A 12026-nucleotide genomic window follows, 5' to 3' on the forward strand; every position below is an offset into this window, starting at 1 on the left:
GCTATATAGACTTATAATCGCTTTAAAATTATTAAAATTGCAAACATCCATAAAAAGCAACACTAAAATATAAAATCATGTAGAAAATCTTAAGGAAGAAATGTCCTAATAGAGTCTCAGATTTTTTTGTTCCTTTCTATTACTCTGAATGTCCGTGTTACATTAATTGTCCAGTGGACCTGACATTCACGCTGTTTGGACGCAGTCCGTAGTAATCAGGATTTTAGAAAGTTCACAGGTTAGTTTCAATATAGCCGAAGTGAGGATGTGTGGTTGAGTCACTCACATTTCTTTTGCTACAAGTTTAGCAATACATCCAATCACTTTGCCTGTGTATACATTCATACGGCATTGGTTTTACTTACTTACTTTACTTTCTGTAGATTTGTGCCGGCTGTAAGGCGGTTAACGTGGCGTCCCACGTATAGTACGCTTACAGGCTGCAATGTAGTTTCCAGGAGGTAGATTCAGGGATCTGCAGCAATCAATTGTAGGAGTGCCGTCTCAGTGGTTTTGTGTGGTTTAGTTCCTGCACAGGTGCTCAATCAAGCAAGCAGGTCAGATGTCACTGCGGCTGTTGATTTCCGTTTTTTTATTTACAAAATTTATTTGGATACCGATCCCACTACTCCTGGTCGATTTAAAGCGCTTCAATGTATATTTAGTCTCATGGGGTTATCCTTCCCAGACGCGTTTCGGAGTTAACTGGACTCCTTCCTCAGTGGTTGAGCATGGATGTTGGTACTTGCATCCCTGGATCCGATGAAAGCTGTCATGGCACCGAACGGGGTTAAAAGCAGAGTGTGCCTGGCATGCATGCTGTACCTGCGCTCCCTGGACTTTGTGTGGCTATCATGGCCCATAACAGGTAGGTACTAGTGTTAGGGACCACTCATAGAGGCGACCTTGACGTGGTGAGTGGCTTATTACGCTTTGGCCAAAATGTACACCAATGCCTCATTCAACATCCAGCATAGAGGCAGGGCAGAGTGCTGGTTGCAGAGTGCTATTACATTTGTATTTTGAGTTTGTATACAGGGAGTGCAGAATTATTAGGCAAGTTGTATTTTTGAGGATTAATTTTATTATTGAACAACAACCATGTTCTCAATGAACCCAAAAAACTCATTAATATCAAAGCTGAATATTTTTGGAAGTAGTTTTTAGTATGTTTTTAGTTTTAGCTATTTAAGGGGGATATCTGTGTGTGCAGGTGACTATTACTGTGCATAATTATTAGGCAACTTAACAAAAAACAAATATATACCCATTTCAATTATTTATTTTTACCAGTGAAACCAATATAACATCTCAACATTCACAAATATACATTTCTGACATTCAAAAACAAAACAAAAACAAATCAGTGACCAATATAGCCACCTTTCTTTGCAAGGACACTCAAAAGCCTGCCATCCATGGATTCTGTCCGTGTTTTGATCTGTTCACCATCAACATTGCGTGCAGCAGCAACCACAGCCTCCCAGACACTGTTCAGAGAGGTGTACTGTTTTCCCTCCTTGTAAATCTCACATTTGATGATGGACCACAGGTTCTCAATGGGGTTCAGATCGGGTGAACAAGGAGGCCATGTCATTAGATTTTCTTCTTTTATACCCTTTCTTGCCAGCCACGCTGTGGAGTACTTGGACGCTTGTGATGGAGCATTGTCCTGCATGAAAATCATGTTTTTCTTGAAGGATGCAGACTTCTTCCTGTACCACTGCTTGAAGAAGGTGTCTTCCAGAAACTGGCAGTAGGACTGGGAGTTGAGCTTGACTCCATCCTCAACCCGAAAAGGCCCCACAAGCTCATCTTTGATGATACCAGCCCAAACCAGTACTTTACCTCCACCTTGCTGGCGTCTGAGTCGGACTGGAGCTCTCTGCCCTTTACCAATCCAGCCATGGGCCCATCCATCTGGCCCATCAAGACTCACTCTCATTTCATCAGTCCATAAAACCTTAGAAAAATCAGTCTTGAGATATTTCTTGGCCCAGTCTTGACGTTTCATCTTGTGTGTCTTGTTCAGTGGTGGTCGTCTTTCAGCCTTTCTTACCTTGGCCATGTCTCTGAGTATTGCACACCTTGTGGTTTTGGGCACTCCAGTGATGTTGCAGCTCTGAAATATGGCCAAACTGGTGGCAAGTGGCATCTTGGCAGCTGCACGCTTGACTTTTCTCAGTTCATGGGCAGTTATTTTGCGCCTTGGTTTTTCCACACGCTTCTTGCGACCCTGTTGACTATTTTGAATGAAACGCTTGATTGTTCGATGATCACGCTTCAGAAGCTTTGCAATTTTAAGTGTGCTGCATCCCTCTGCAAGATATCTCACTATTTTTGACTTTTCTGAGCCTGTCAAGTCCTTCTTTTGACCCATTTTGCCAAAGGAAAGGATGTTGCCTAATATTTATGCACACCTAATATAGGGTGTTGATGTCATTAGACCACACCCCTTCTCATTACAGAGATGCACATCACCTAATATGCTTAATTGGTAGTAGGCTTTCGAGCCTATACAGCTTGGAGTAAGACAACATGCATAAAGAGGATGATGTGGTCAAAATACTCATTTGCCTAATAATTCTGCACGCAGTGTATGTATTTCGCCATAGCGATGTGCACCTGCATACAGGGTTGTGCTGACTGAATCCCCCACATTTTTTCTTTGTAGTATATATTGGAGGCGTGGCGATCGCCATGCAGTCATGCACACCTGACCAGTTAGTCTGCCCTGGAGGCTGGTTTTAAAGTCAGTATAAAACTGAGCCTACCAGTAGCTATTTGGCTCCAGGAGAAGTATATAGTGGGCTCAGCATGCATGTTTGTACTTGCATCCCTGGATCCGATGAAAGCTGTCATGGCACCCGACAGGGTTAAAAGCAGAGTGTGCTTGGCGTGTATGCTGTACCTGCGCTCCCTGGACTTTGTGTGGCTATCATGGCCCATAACAGGTAGGTACTAGTGTTAGGGACCACTCATAGAGGCGACCTTGACGTGGTGAGTGGCTTATTACGCTTTGGCCAAAATGTACACCAATGCCTCATCCAGCATAGAGGCAGGGCAGAATGCTGGTTGCAGAGTGCTATTGCATTTGTATTTTGCGTTTGTATATGTATTTCGCCATAGTGATGTGCACCTGCATACCTGGTTGTGCTGACTGAATCCTCCACATGCATTCGGAATAAATAGTCCATTTGTCAGTGTACCAGCATGGGCTTTTTTTTTTGAGAAAATCACAAAAGCTGACTTGTATTAAGAAAATCCAATAGTAAAAACTCTAGGATTCATCACCAGCAGGTTCATGGTATTGTGTTCTCAGAGGTTTTAGTCTGTAGAATAGATAAGTCGGTCTTTTATGCTGATACACTCGGTCTGACTTGTCCATTAGCCATTTCAGGTCACTAATGGAGCCCATTCAATCATATACACTGTATTCTACAAAATAATTTAAAAAAGGAAAGAAATTGTTGGGCATGCGGTATAGCACGGAATTGATATAAAAATCTAAAATATACAGTTCTTTCTTAATAATTTCATATTTAAAAAAACATATAGATAAAAACTGTATGATTGCATTCGTTAAACCACAAGGGTATGTACAACCTACCTGCCAATAGGTAATAAAGTACATACAATTATGCTCAATTCTAGCTTTTCTGCTACCTGAGGAAAAATGGAAATGGTGCACCCCCCCATCTCATTAAAAATCAAAGGTAAAATGGGAAAGTAGCCAACTGAATATACCGCACACACTAATTTATACCAGCAGTGAATATACCGTACACATTAGGCAGCTGCTGCTAAGGCCAATAAGATAATGGGTTGCATCAAAAGGGGCATAGATGCCCGTGATAAGAACATAGTCCTGCCACTTTACAAATCACTAGTCAGACCACACATGGAATACTGTGTACAGTTCTGGGCTCCTGTGAACAAGGCAGACATAGCAGAGCTGGAGAGCGTTCAGAGGAGGGCAACTAAAGTAATAACTGGAATGGGGCAACTACAGTACCCTGAAAGATTATCAACATTAGGGTTATTCACTTTAGAAAAAAGACGACTGAGGGGAGATCTAATTACTATGTATAAATATATCAGGGGTCAGTACAGAGATCTCTCCCATCATCTTTTTATCCCCAGGACTGTGACTGTGACGAGGGGACATCCTCTGCGTCTGGAGAAAAGAAGGTTTGTACACAAACGTAGAAGAGGATTCTTTACGGTAAGAGCAGTGAAACTATGGAACTCTCTGCCTGAGGAGGTGGTGATGGTGAGTACAATAAAGGAATTCAAGAGGGGCCTGGATGTATTTCTGGAGCGTAATAATATCACAGGCTATAGCTACTAGAGAGGGGTCGTTGATCCAGGGAGTTATTCTGATTGCCTGATTGGAGTTGGAAAGGAATTTTTCCCCCCTTAAGTGGGGATAATTGGCTTCTACCTCACAGTTTTTTTTTGTCTTCCTCTGGATCAACTTGCAGGATGACAGGCAGAACTGGATGGACAAATGTCTTTTTTCGGCCTTATGTACTATGTTACTATGTTACATAAATATGTACCAACATTAAATATACCACACACAAATATATACCCCCCTATTGTGTGCTCTGGAATGGTCATAAGTATCTGATGAGTGCTGATCTGACTCCTGGGACCCCTGCCGATCAGCTATTTGAGAAGGTAGTGGCACTCGCAGCAGCTCCACGGCCTTCTCTCAGCTCACTAAGCACATTGTATAGCAGCTGTGCTTGGTATCGCAGCTCAGACACATTTTATGAGGCTGAGCTACGCCTTGGCCATGTGACTGATGAACGTGACGTCACATGGCCTAGGGAACACTATAAGAGGACCACGGCGCTATTGCGTGTGTTGGTGCCTTCTCAAACAGCTGATTTGCAGGGGTTCCAAGTGGACCCCTGTTGACCAGATACTGATGACCTATCCAGAGGATATCATCAGTATAAAAGTCCCGGAAAACCCCTTTAATAAAGAGGGGACATTTCAAGGATAATTATAACAAAAAATATCAATCTAATGTTATATATGCTGGGGGGGGGGGATATCATTTCACACACAAAATGCCTTAATTAGAGAATAGCAACATATTCAATCAAAATGTAATTACAGATCACTTATCTTAATTAGTCATTTTATTTTACAATATTAATTTAAATAACAAACTTATTTAACTTAATATTTAAAAACTCATTACATGTATGGTAATTATGTAGCCTACTGGGACTAATGCACATATAATAATAAAAACTCTCCAGGTGCATTGCCTCTTATATGCCTGTCATGTCCCATGTCTTCATGGTTCATTATCATTAGTGTCATCATTGCATTGTATTGCTGCATAAGCTTGTCCCTCTTGTCTCCCTGTATGTTGCCCTGTTTTTGCAGCCATTCGCTCCTTCTTGCCAGTAATAGCCATTTTATATTATAGCTGCGCTGGTGTTTTCATGTGCTCCTCAACTCTTATTACTGGCACGTGATGGGGGCGTATTACTGGCACATGATGGGGGGCTTATTACTGGCACATGATGGGGGGCTTATTACTGGCACATGATGGGGGGCACTTGTTTCTGGAACATTAGGGGGGCTCTTATTACTGGCACGTGATGGGGGGCTGGGCTCTTATTACTGGCACATTGGGGGGCTCTTGTTACTGGCACGTGATGGGAGGCTCTTGTTACTGGCACGTGATGGGGGGGCACTTATTACTGGCACGTTATTGGGGGCACTTATTACTGGCACGTTATTGAGGGCACTTATTACTGGCACATTATTGGTGGGCACTATAGGGGCATCTACTGAGGCGACAAAGAAGGGGGATTTTATATAGGGGGCACTGTACAGTAGCATTTTATACTGGCACACATTATGGTGGGTACTATGGGGAAGGGGGGAGAGGAGTACTATGGAGTAATCGACGGGGGGCTCTAAGAAGGGGTATTTTATACTTGCAAATTATGGGGGACACTGAGGGCATCTACTGGGGCACGATATATGGGGCATTTTATACTGGTACATTATGGGGGGCACTAGGAGGAAGGGGGGAGAGGAGCACTATGGGCGCATTTACTGGGGGCACTATATAGGGGTATTTTATACTGGTACATTATGGGGGACATTAGCTCAACTGGGGGCATTACAAGGGGGTATTTTTTGCACTGTCACATTATAAAGATAATTATTTCAACTGGGGGAGGGGGGCATTATTGTGGGCTTTATTACTCCCCCATGGTATGACCCCCTAGTAGCAGCACCAGCCTCTCCCTGCTCTGTGACCCCTCTGCCCCTTCTCCAAATCCTTATTATGAAATCTTTCTCATTAGGATAAAACACAACATCAGCTCCACCGAGCCCCCGGCCAAAGTGTTGAAGTGGTGTCCGAGATCCCCAAGGGCCAAGCCAAGTAATTGTAAGTTTTCATGTGAAATATGTTTATGTTATACACATATAGCCTAAACTGTGCCTCACAATATACAGTATACCTCTACACTGTGCCACACAATATACAGTATACCTCTACACTGTGCCACACAATATACAGTATACCTCTACACTGTGCCACACAATATACAGTATACCTCTATACTGTGCCACACAATATACAGTATACCTATATACTGTACCACACAATGTACAGTATACAGGGGCGTAGCTAAAGGCTCATAGGCCCTGGTGCAAGAGTTCCGCTTGGGCCCCCTACTTTGTGGCAAGGGACAGGGAAACACATAGCCTTCGTGCCACCTGAGGCAAAAATTGAAACAGCACCCCCTCATTCCAAATTCTTGACCTAACCCCTTCCCTTCAGCCAGAGGTGTAACTTGACCAGCATGTACTTTCTATAATACCAGTGTCCTCTTATATGGCACAAGGGTCTTTGGGCACCCTCAGGCTCCTGGGCCCGGTAGCGACTGCTACCTCTGCACCCCCTATAGCTACGCCCCTGACAGTATACCTCTACACTGTGCCACACAATGTACAGTATACCTCTACATGTCACGACTGTGACTGATCCAGACAGGTCTGGGAGGAGAAGGTCGCAGCGACTTGCTACTCGCGATAGCTTGTGAGTTTGCTCCGTGGTTCAGGGTATGTCATCTGGGTTTTGCCTTGTGAACCTTTTTGTCCTGACTGGGAGTTTGTAGGCATCCTTCTCAGGTGAGTCCTGTCTGCCACTCCCAGCTACTATATTAGTTTCAGTTTCACTTGCAGTCATTGCCAGATATAGTCCTTACTTCCAGTTCTATTCTGACCATTGAAGGAGATCGTTTGATGGTGTTGCTGTGGAGCTCTTGTCCGGCGTGGACTGTCGTGATTGGGATCGCCTTCTCTGCTCGTGACTGGATAAGTCTATCTCTGCTATAGTTTGTTTGTTGCTGTCTTCCCCTGCTGTTCTCCTAGACATGAGTGATGGTGACTAGTGCTCCCATCGGCCTTTCCCCACTCTAGGCTTGTTAGGGTGACTGAGGGTTTAGGCATCCAGCTCGCCGCACGGGTTCACACCCCGTCTAGGGTATCAGGGCAGACAGGTGCCAGCTTAGGGTTAGTCAGGGGTGGCCATACTATTCCCATCCATAGATAAGGGTCCCCCTTCCCCTCCATTTGGTGCGACACGACTGCTGCTGGGATAGCAGTCGTGACAGTATATCTGGCCTTTTAAAAAAAAAAAAAAAAATGTGACCTTTTTTTTTTTTTTTTTTTCTGCTTGCTGTTTTGCTTTGTATTTTGTCTGTTCCACTATGGATCCGGTTTCGGTTTTGGCGAAACAATTACAGGGGTTATCCCTTGAATTGGCAGGATTAAAAGCAACAGTGCTGCAGCAGCAATCCTTGGGTTCCACCGTTGCTACGGGAAACCAAGGTACTCCTGAGCCAAAAGTGGCTTTACCTGATAGGTTCTCAGGAGGGAGAGACCAATTTGTAACCTTCAGAGAAGCTTGCAAATTGTTCTTCAGGTTACGCCCTAAATCCTCCGGCGGTGAGGAACAACGGGTGGGCATTGTATTTTCTCTCCTGCAAGGAGATCCGCAGGCTTGGGCTTTCTCCCTACCATCAGACTCTCCGACCTTACGATCAGTGGAGGAGTTTTTTGAAGCCCTGGGTCTCGTATATGATGACCCGGACAGGGTCTCACTGGCTGAGTCTAAGCTACGTAGACTTCGGCAAGAGAACCGGTCTGCTGAACTATATTGTTCCGAATTCCGTAGGTGGGCTACTGATACGTTATGGAACGACTCGGCCCTTAGGAGTCAGTTCTGCCAGGGGTTGTCTGAAAAATTAAAAGACGCGCTGGCGGTATACGAGGTCCCTGGGTCTCTTGAGGCTGCTATGTCTCTGTCCATAAGAATCGACAGACGACTCAGGGAGAGACTATTAAATTTTACGGAGGCCTCTATAGGGCAGGGATCGGTCTGTTATGGTCCAGTCGAACCAATGCAAATAGGGGGCGCCACTAGACGGGTGAATCCTCCTAAGTTCCGCCGTAGGTCAGAGGTTTGTTTTCGTTGTGGGGGGAGGGGTCATTTTGTAAAGGTTTGTCCCTCAGAACCCAAGAGACCACAAACAAAGAAGCGGAAAAAACTAGAGTCCCCAGATTGTGCGGAGGAGAACAGTCTGGGCGTATTCGTTTCCTCCATACGCATGTCTCAGTTTTTGTTGTCCACTACCGTTGAGGCGGGCAATAAAACTGAGATCTGTTCCGTCTTTTTGGACAGTGGGGCGGGGGTCAACTTGGTGGATTCACGGTTTGCTCAGGCTCTGGGTTTCACTCCGGAACCGGTATGCAGAACTATTCCTGTTTTTGCCATCGACTCCTCCCCTCTTACTCAGAGAGAGTTAACTCAGATCATCCATAATATCCATCTGCAGGTAGGGGACCTCCATAAAGAGCATATCTCTTGTTATGTCCTGGAAGGTCTTCCGGCTCCTATGGTATTGGGGCTTCCCTGGCTGGTGACTCACAATCCAGTGGTGGATTGGCAGGCCGGGGAGATTGTGGAGTGGAGTGAACATTGTAAGGACAACTGCTTGAGTAGTGGGTGCTCTACACTCTCTGTAACATCTTTACCTGCCTTTCTGTCAGATTTTATGGATGTGTTCTCTGAGAAGGGTTGTCAGGGGTTACCACCTCATCGTCCATATGATTGCCCGATTAATCTATTACCTGGGGCAAAACTACCTAAAACCCGGTTATACAATCTTTCCGGCCCGGAGAGGAAGGCTATGCAGGATTATATTTCGGAGAGTTTGGCTAAAGGACACATCAGACCCTCTTCTTCTCCTGTGGCTGCAGGGTTCTTTTTCGTTAAAAAGAAAGATGGGGGCCTACGTCCTTGCCTGGATTTCCGGGAATTAAACCGGATAACTATCCGAGATCCCTATCCTCTTCCTCTCATTCCTGACCTCTTTAATCAGGTTGCTGGTGCTAAATGGTTCTCCAAAATGGATCTCAGAGGAGCCTATAACCTGGTTCACATCAAAGAGGGGGATGAGTGGAAGACGGCTTTTAATACTCCGGAAGGGCATTATGAAAATCTGGTCATGCCATTTGGTCTTACTAATGCGCCTGCGGTATTCCAACATTTTGTCAACGATATTTTTAGTCACCTTATCGGGAGATTTGTTGTGATATATCTTGATGACATCCTGGTCTATTCCCCGGATCTGGATACACATAAGATCCATGTGAGACAAGTGCTGCAGATATTAAGGGCCAATAAATTGTTTGCAAAGTTAGAAAAATGTGTGTTCGCCGTAAAAGAACTGCCATTTCTTTGGTATGTGTTGTCAGATTCAGGTTTCCGCATGGATCCAGAGAAAGTCCGGGCGATTATAGACTGGGATCTGCCTGAGAACCTGAAGGCATTGCAACGCTTCCTGGGGTTTGCCAATTTTTATAGAAAGTTTATAAAGAACTATTCCTTGGTGGTCAAACCACTGACGGACATGACCCGTAAGGGATCCGATTTTTCCAAATGGTCACCTGCAGCCAAAACTGCCTTTGCATCTCTGAAGGAGAGATTCACCTCGGCCCCTATTCTCGTACAGCCAGATGTCTCGCTTTCTTTTATTGTAGAGGTTGATGCATCAGAGGTGGGGGTGGGAGCGGTACTATCTCAGGGCCCGTCCCCTGGTGAATGGCGTCCGTGTGCTTTCTTTTCGAAGAAATTGTCTACTGCAGAAAGGAACTATGATATTGGCAACAGGGAACTTTTGGCTATTAAGTTGGCTTTTGAGGAGTGGCGTCATTTTTTGGAGGGGGGCGGTTCATCCCGTCACGGTGATTACTGATCACAAAAACTTATTATATCTGGAGTCTGCTAAACGTCTCACCCCTAGACAGGCTCGGTGGTCGTTATTTTTTACTAGGTTTAATTTTGTAATAACCTATCGCCCGGGGGCAAAAAATACTAAGGCGGATGCATTGTCTCGAAGTTTTCCTGAAGGGGGTGATGTTGAGGTACCAGAGCCCATTTTGCAAAAGGGGGTGGTGGTCTCTGCATTACACTCAGGTTTGGAGGGGAGGGTGTTGGAAGCTCAGGGGGACGCCCCGGCCTCCTGCCCCTCGGGTAAACTGTTTGTGCCAGAAAATTTACGACTGGAGATACTAAAAGAACACCATAACTCCACACTGGCAGGACACCCAGGTAGTAGGGCAACCTCTGAGTTAATGTCTCGTCGGTTCTGGTGGCCTAAATGGCGCCAGGAGGTGTTGAATTTTGTGTCTGCATGTGCTACCTGTGCTCGTTCTAAGGTAGATCATACTCGTCCGGCAGGGCGTCTTTTACCTCTGGCCATCCCCAACAGGCCTTGGACGCACCTGTCAATGGATTTCATTACGGATCTACCAGTATCAGCGGGGAAGACTGTTATTCTTGTAGTTGTTGACAGATTCAGTAAAATGGTGCACTTTATTGCTCTTGCCGCATTGCCTAATGCTAACACACTGGCTCAGGTTTTTATTGACCACATCGTGAAGCTTCACGGGGTCCCTTCCAATATTGTTTCGGATCGTGGTACCCAATTCGTTTCTAAATTTTGGAAAGCTTTTTGTTCTCGTTTAGGGGTTCATCTGTCGTTTTCTTCACCTTTCCATCCACAGTCCAACGGTCAGACTGAACGTACCAATCAAAACCTAGAGACATATTTGAGATGCTTTGTTTCCGAAAATCAGGAGGAATGGTCATCTTATTTACCGTTAGCCGAGTTTGCCATTAATAATCGTCGTCAAGAATCCACCGATAAGTCACCATTTTTTTGTGCGTATGGTTTCCATCCTCAGTTTTGTACGTTTAGTGAGGGGGGGCCGTCTGGGATTCCCGACGAGGAACGATTTGCGTCTTCACTTTCTTCAGTGTGGCAGAGTGTGCAAGAAAGTTTGAAGAGAATTGGTGGTAGATACAAACGTGCGGCTGATAGGAAGCGCTCTGAAGGTCCGGACCTTGGGGTGAAAGACTTGGTGTGGTTGTCTACCAGAAATATCAAGTTGAAGGTTCCCTCGTGGAAATTAGGTCCGAGATTTATTGGTCCTTATAGGGTAATTAAGATCATTAACCCGGTGGCTTTTCGTTTGGAGCTACCTCAGACTCTAAGGATCCATAATGTCTTCCACAGATCTCTGCTTAAGAGATATGTAGAACCTCCTGAACCATTGCCACTACCGCCTCCACCGGTGGTTGTTGATGGCAGTCTTGAGTTTCAGGTAGAAAAGATTGTTGATTCACGATATGTTCGCCGCTCTCTTCAGTACCTGGTGCACTGGAAAGGTTATGGTTCCGAAGAGAGAATGTGGGTTCCAGCATCAGAGATAAAAGCGGACAGACTCATTCGGGCTTTTCATAGCTCCCATCCGGAGAGGCCTGGTCTTGAGGGTCCAGGGGCCCCTCGTAGAAAGGGGGGTACTGTCACGACTGTGACTGATCCAGACAGGTCTGGGAGGAGAAGGTCGCAGCGACTTGCTACTCGCGATAGCTTGTGAGTTTGCTCCGTGATTCAGGGTATGTCATCTGGGTT

The sequence above is a fragment of the Bufo bufo genome, chromosome 4 (genome assembly GCF_905171765.1).
Source record: "Bufo bufo chromosome 4, aBufBuf1.1, whole genome shotgun sequence".
Classification (NCBI taxonomy): domain Eukaryota; kingdom Metazoa; phylum Chordata; class Amphibia; order Anura; family Bufonidae; genus Bufo; species Bufo bufo.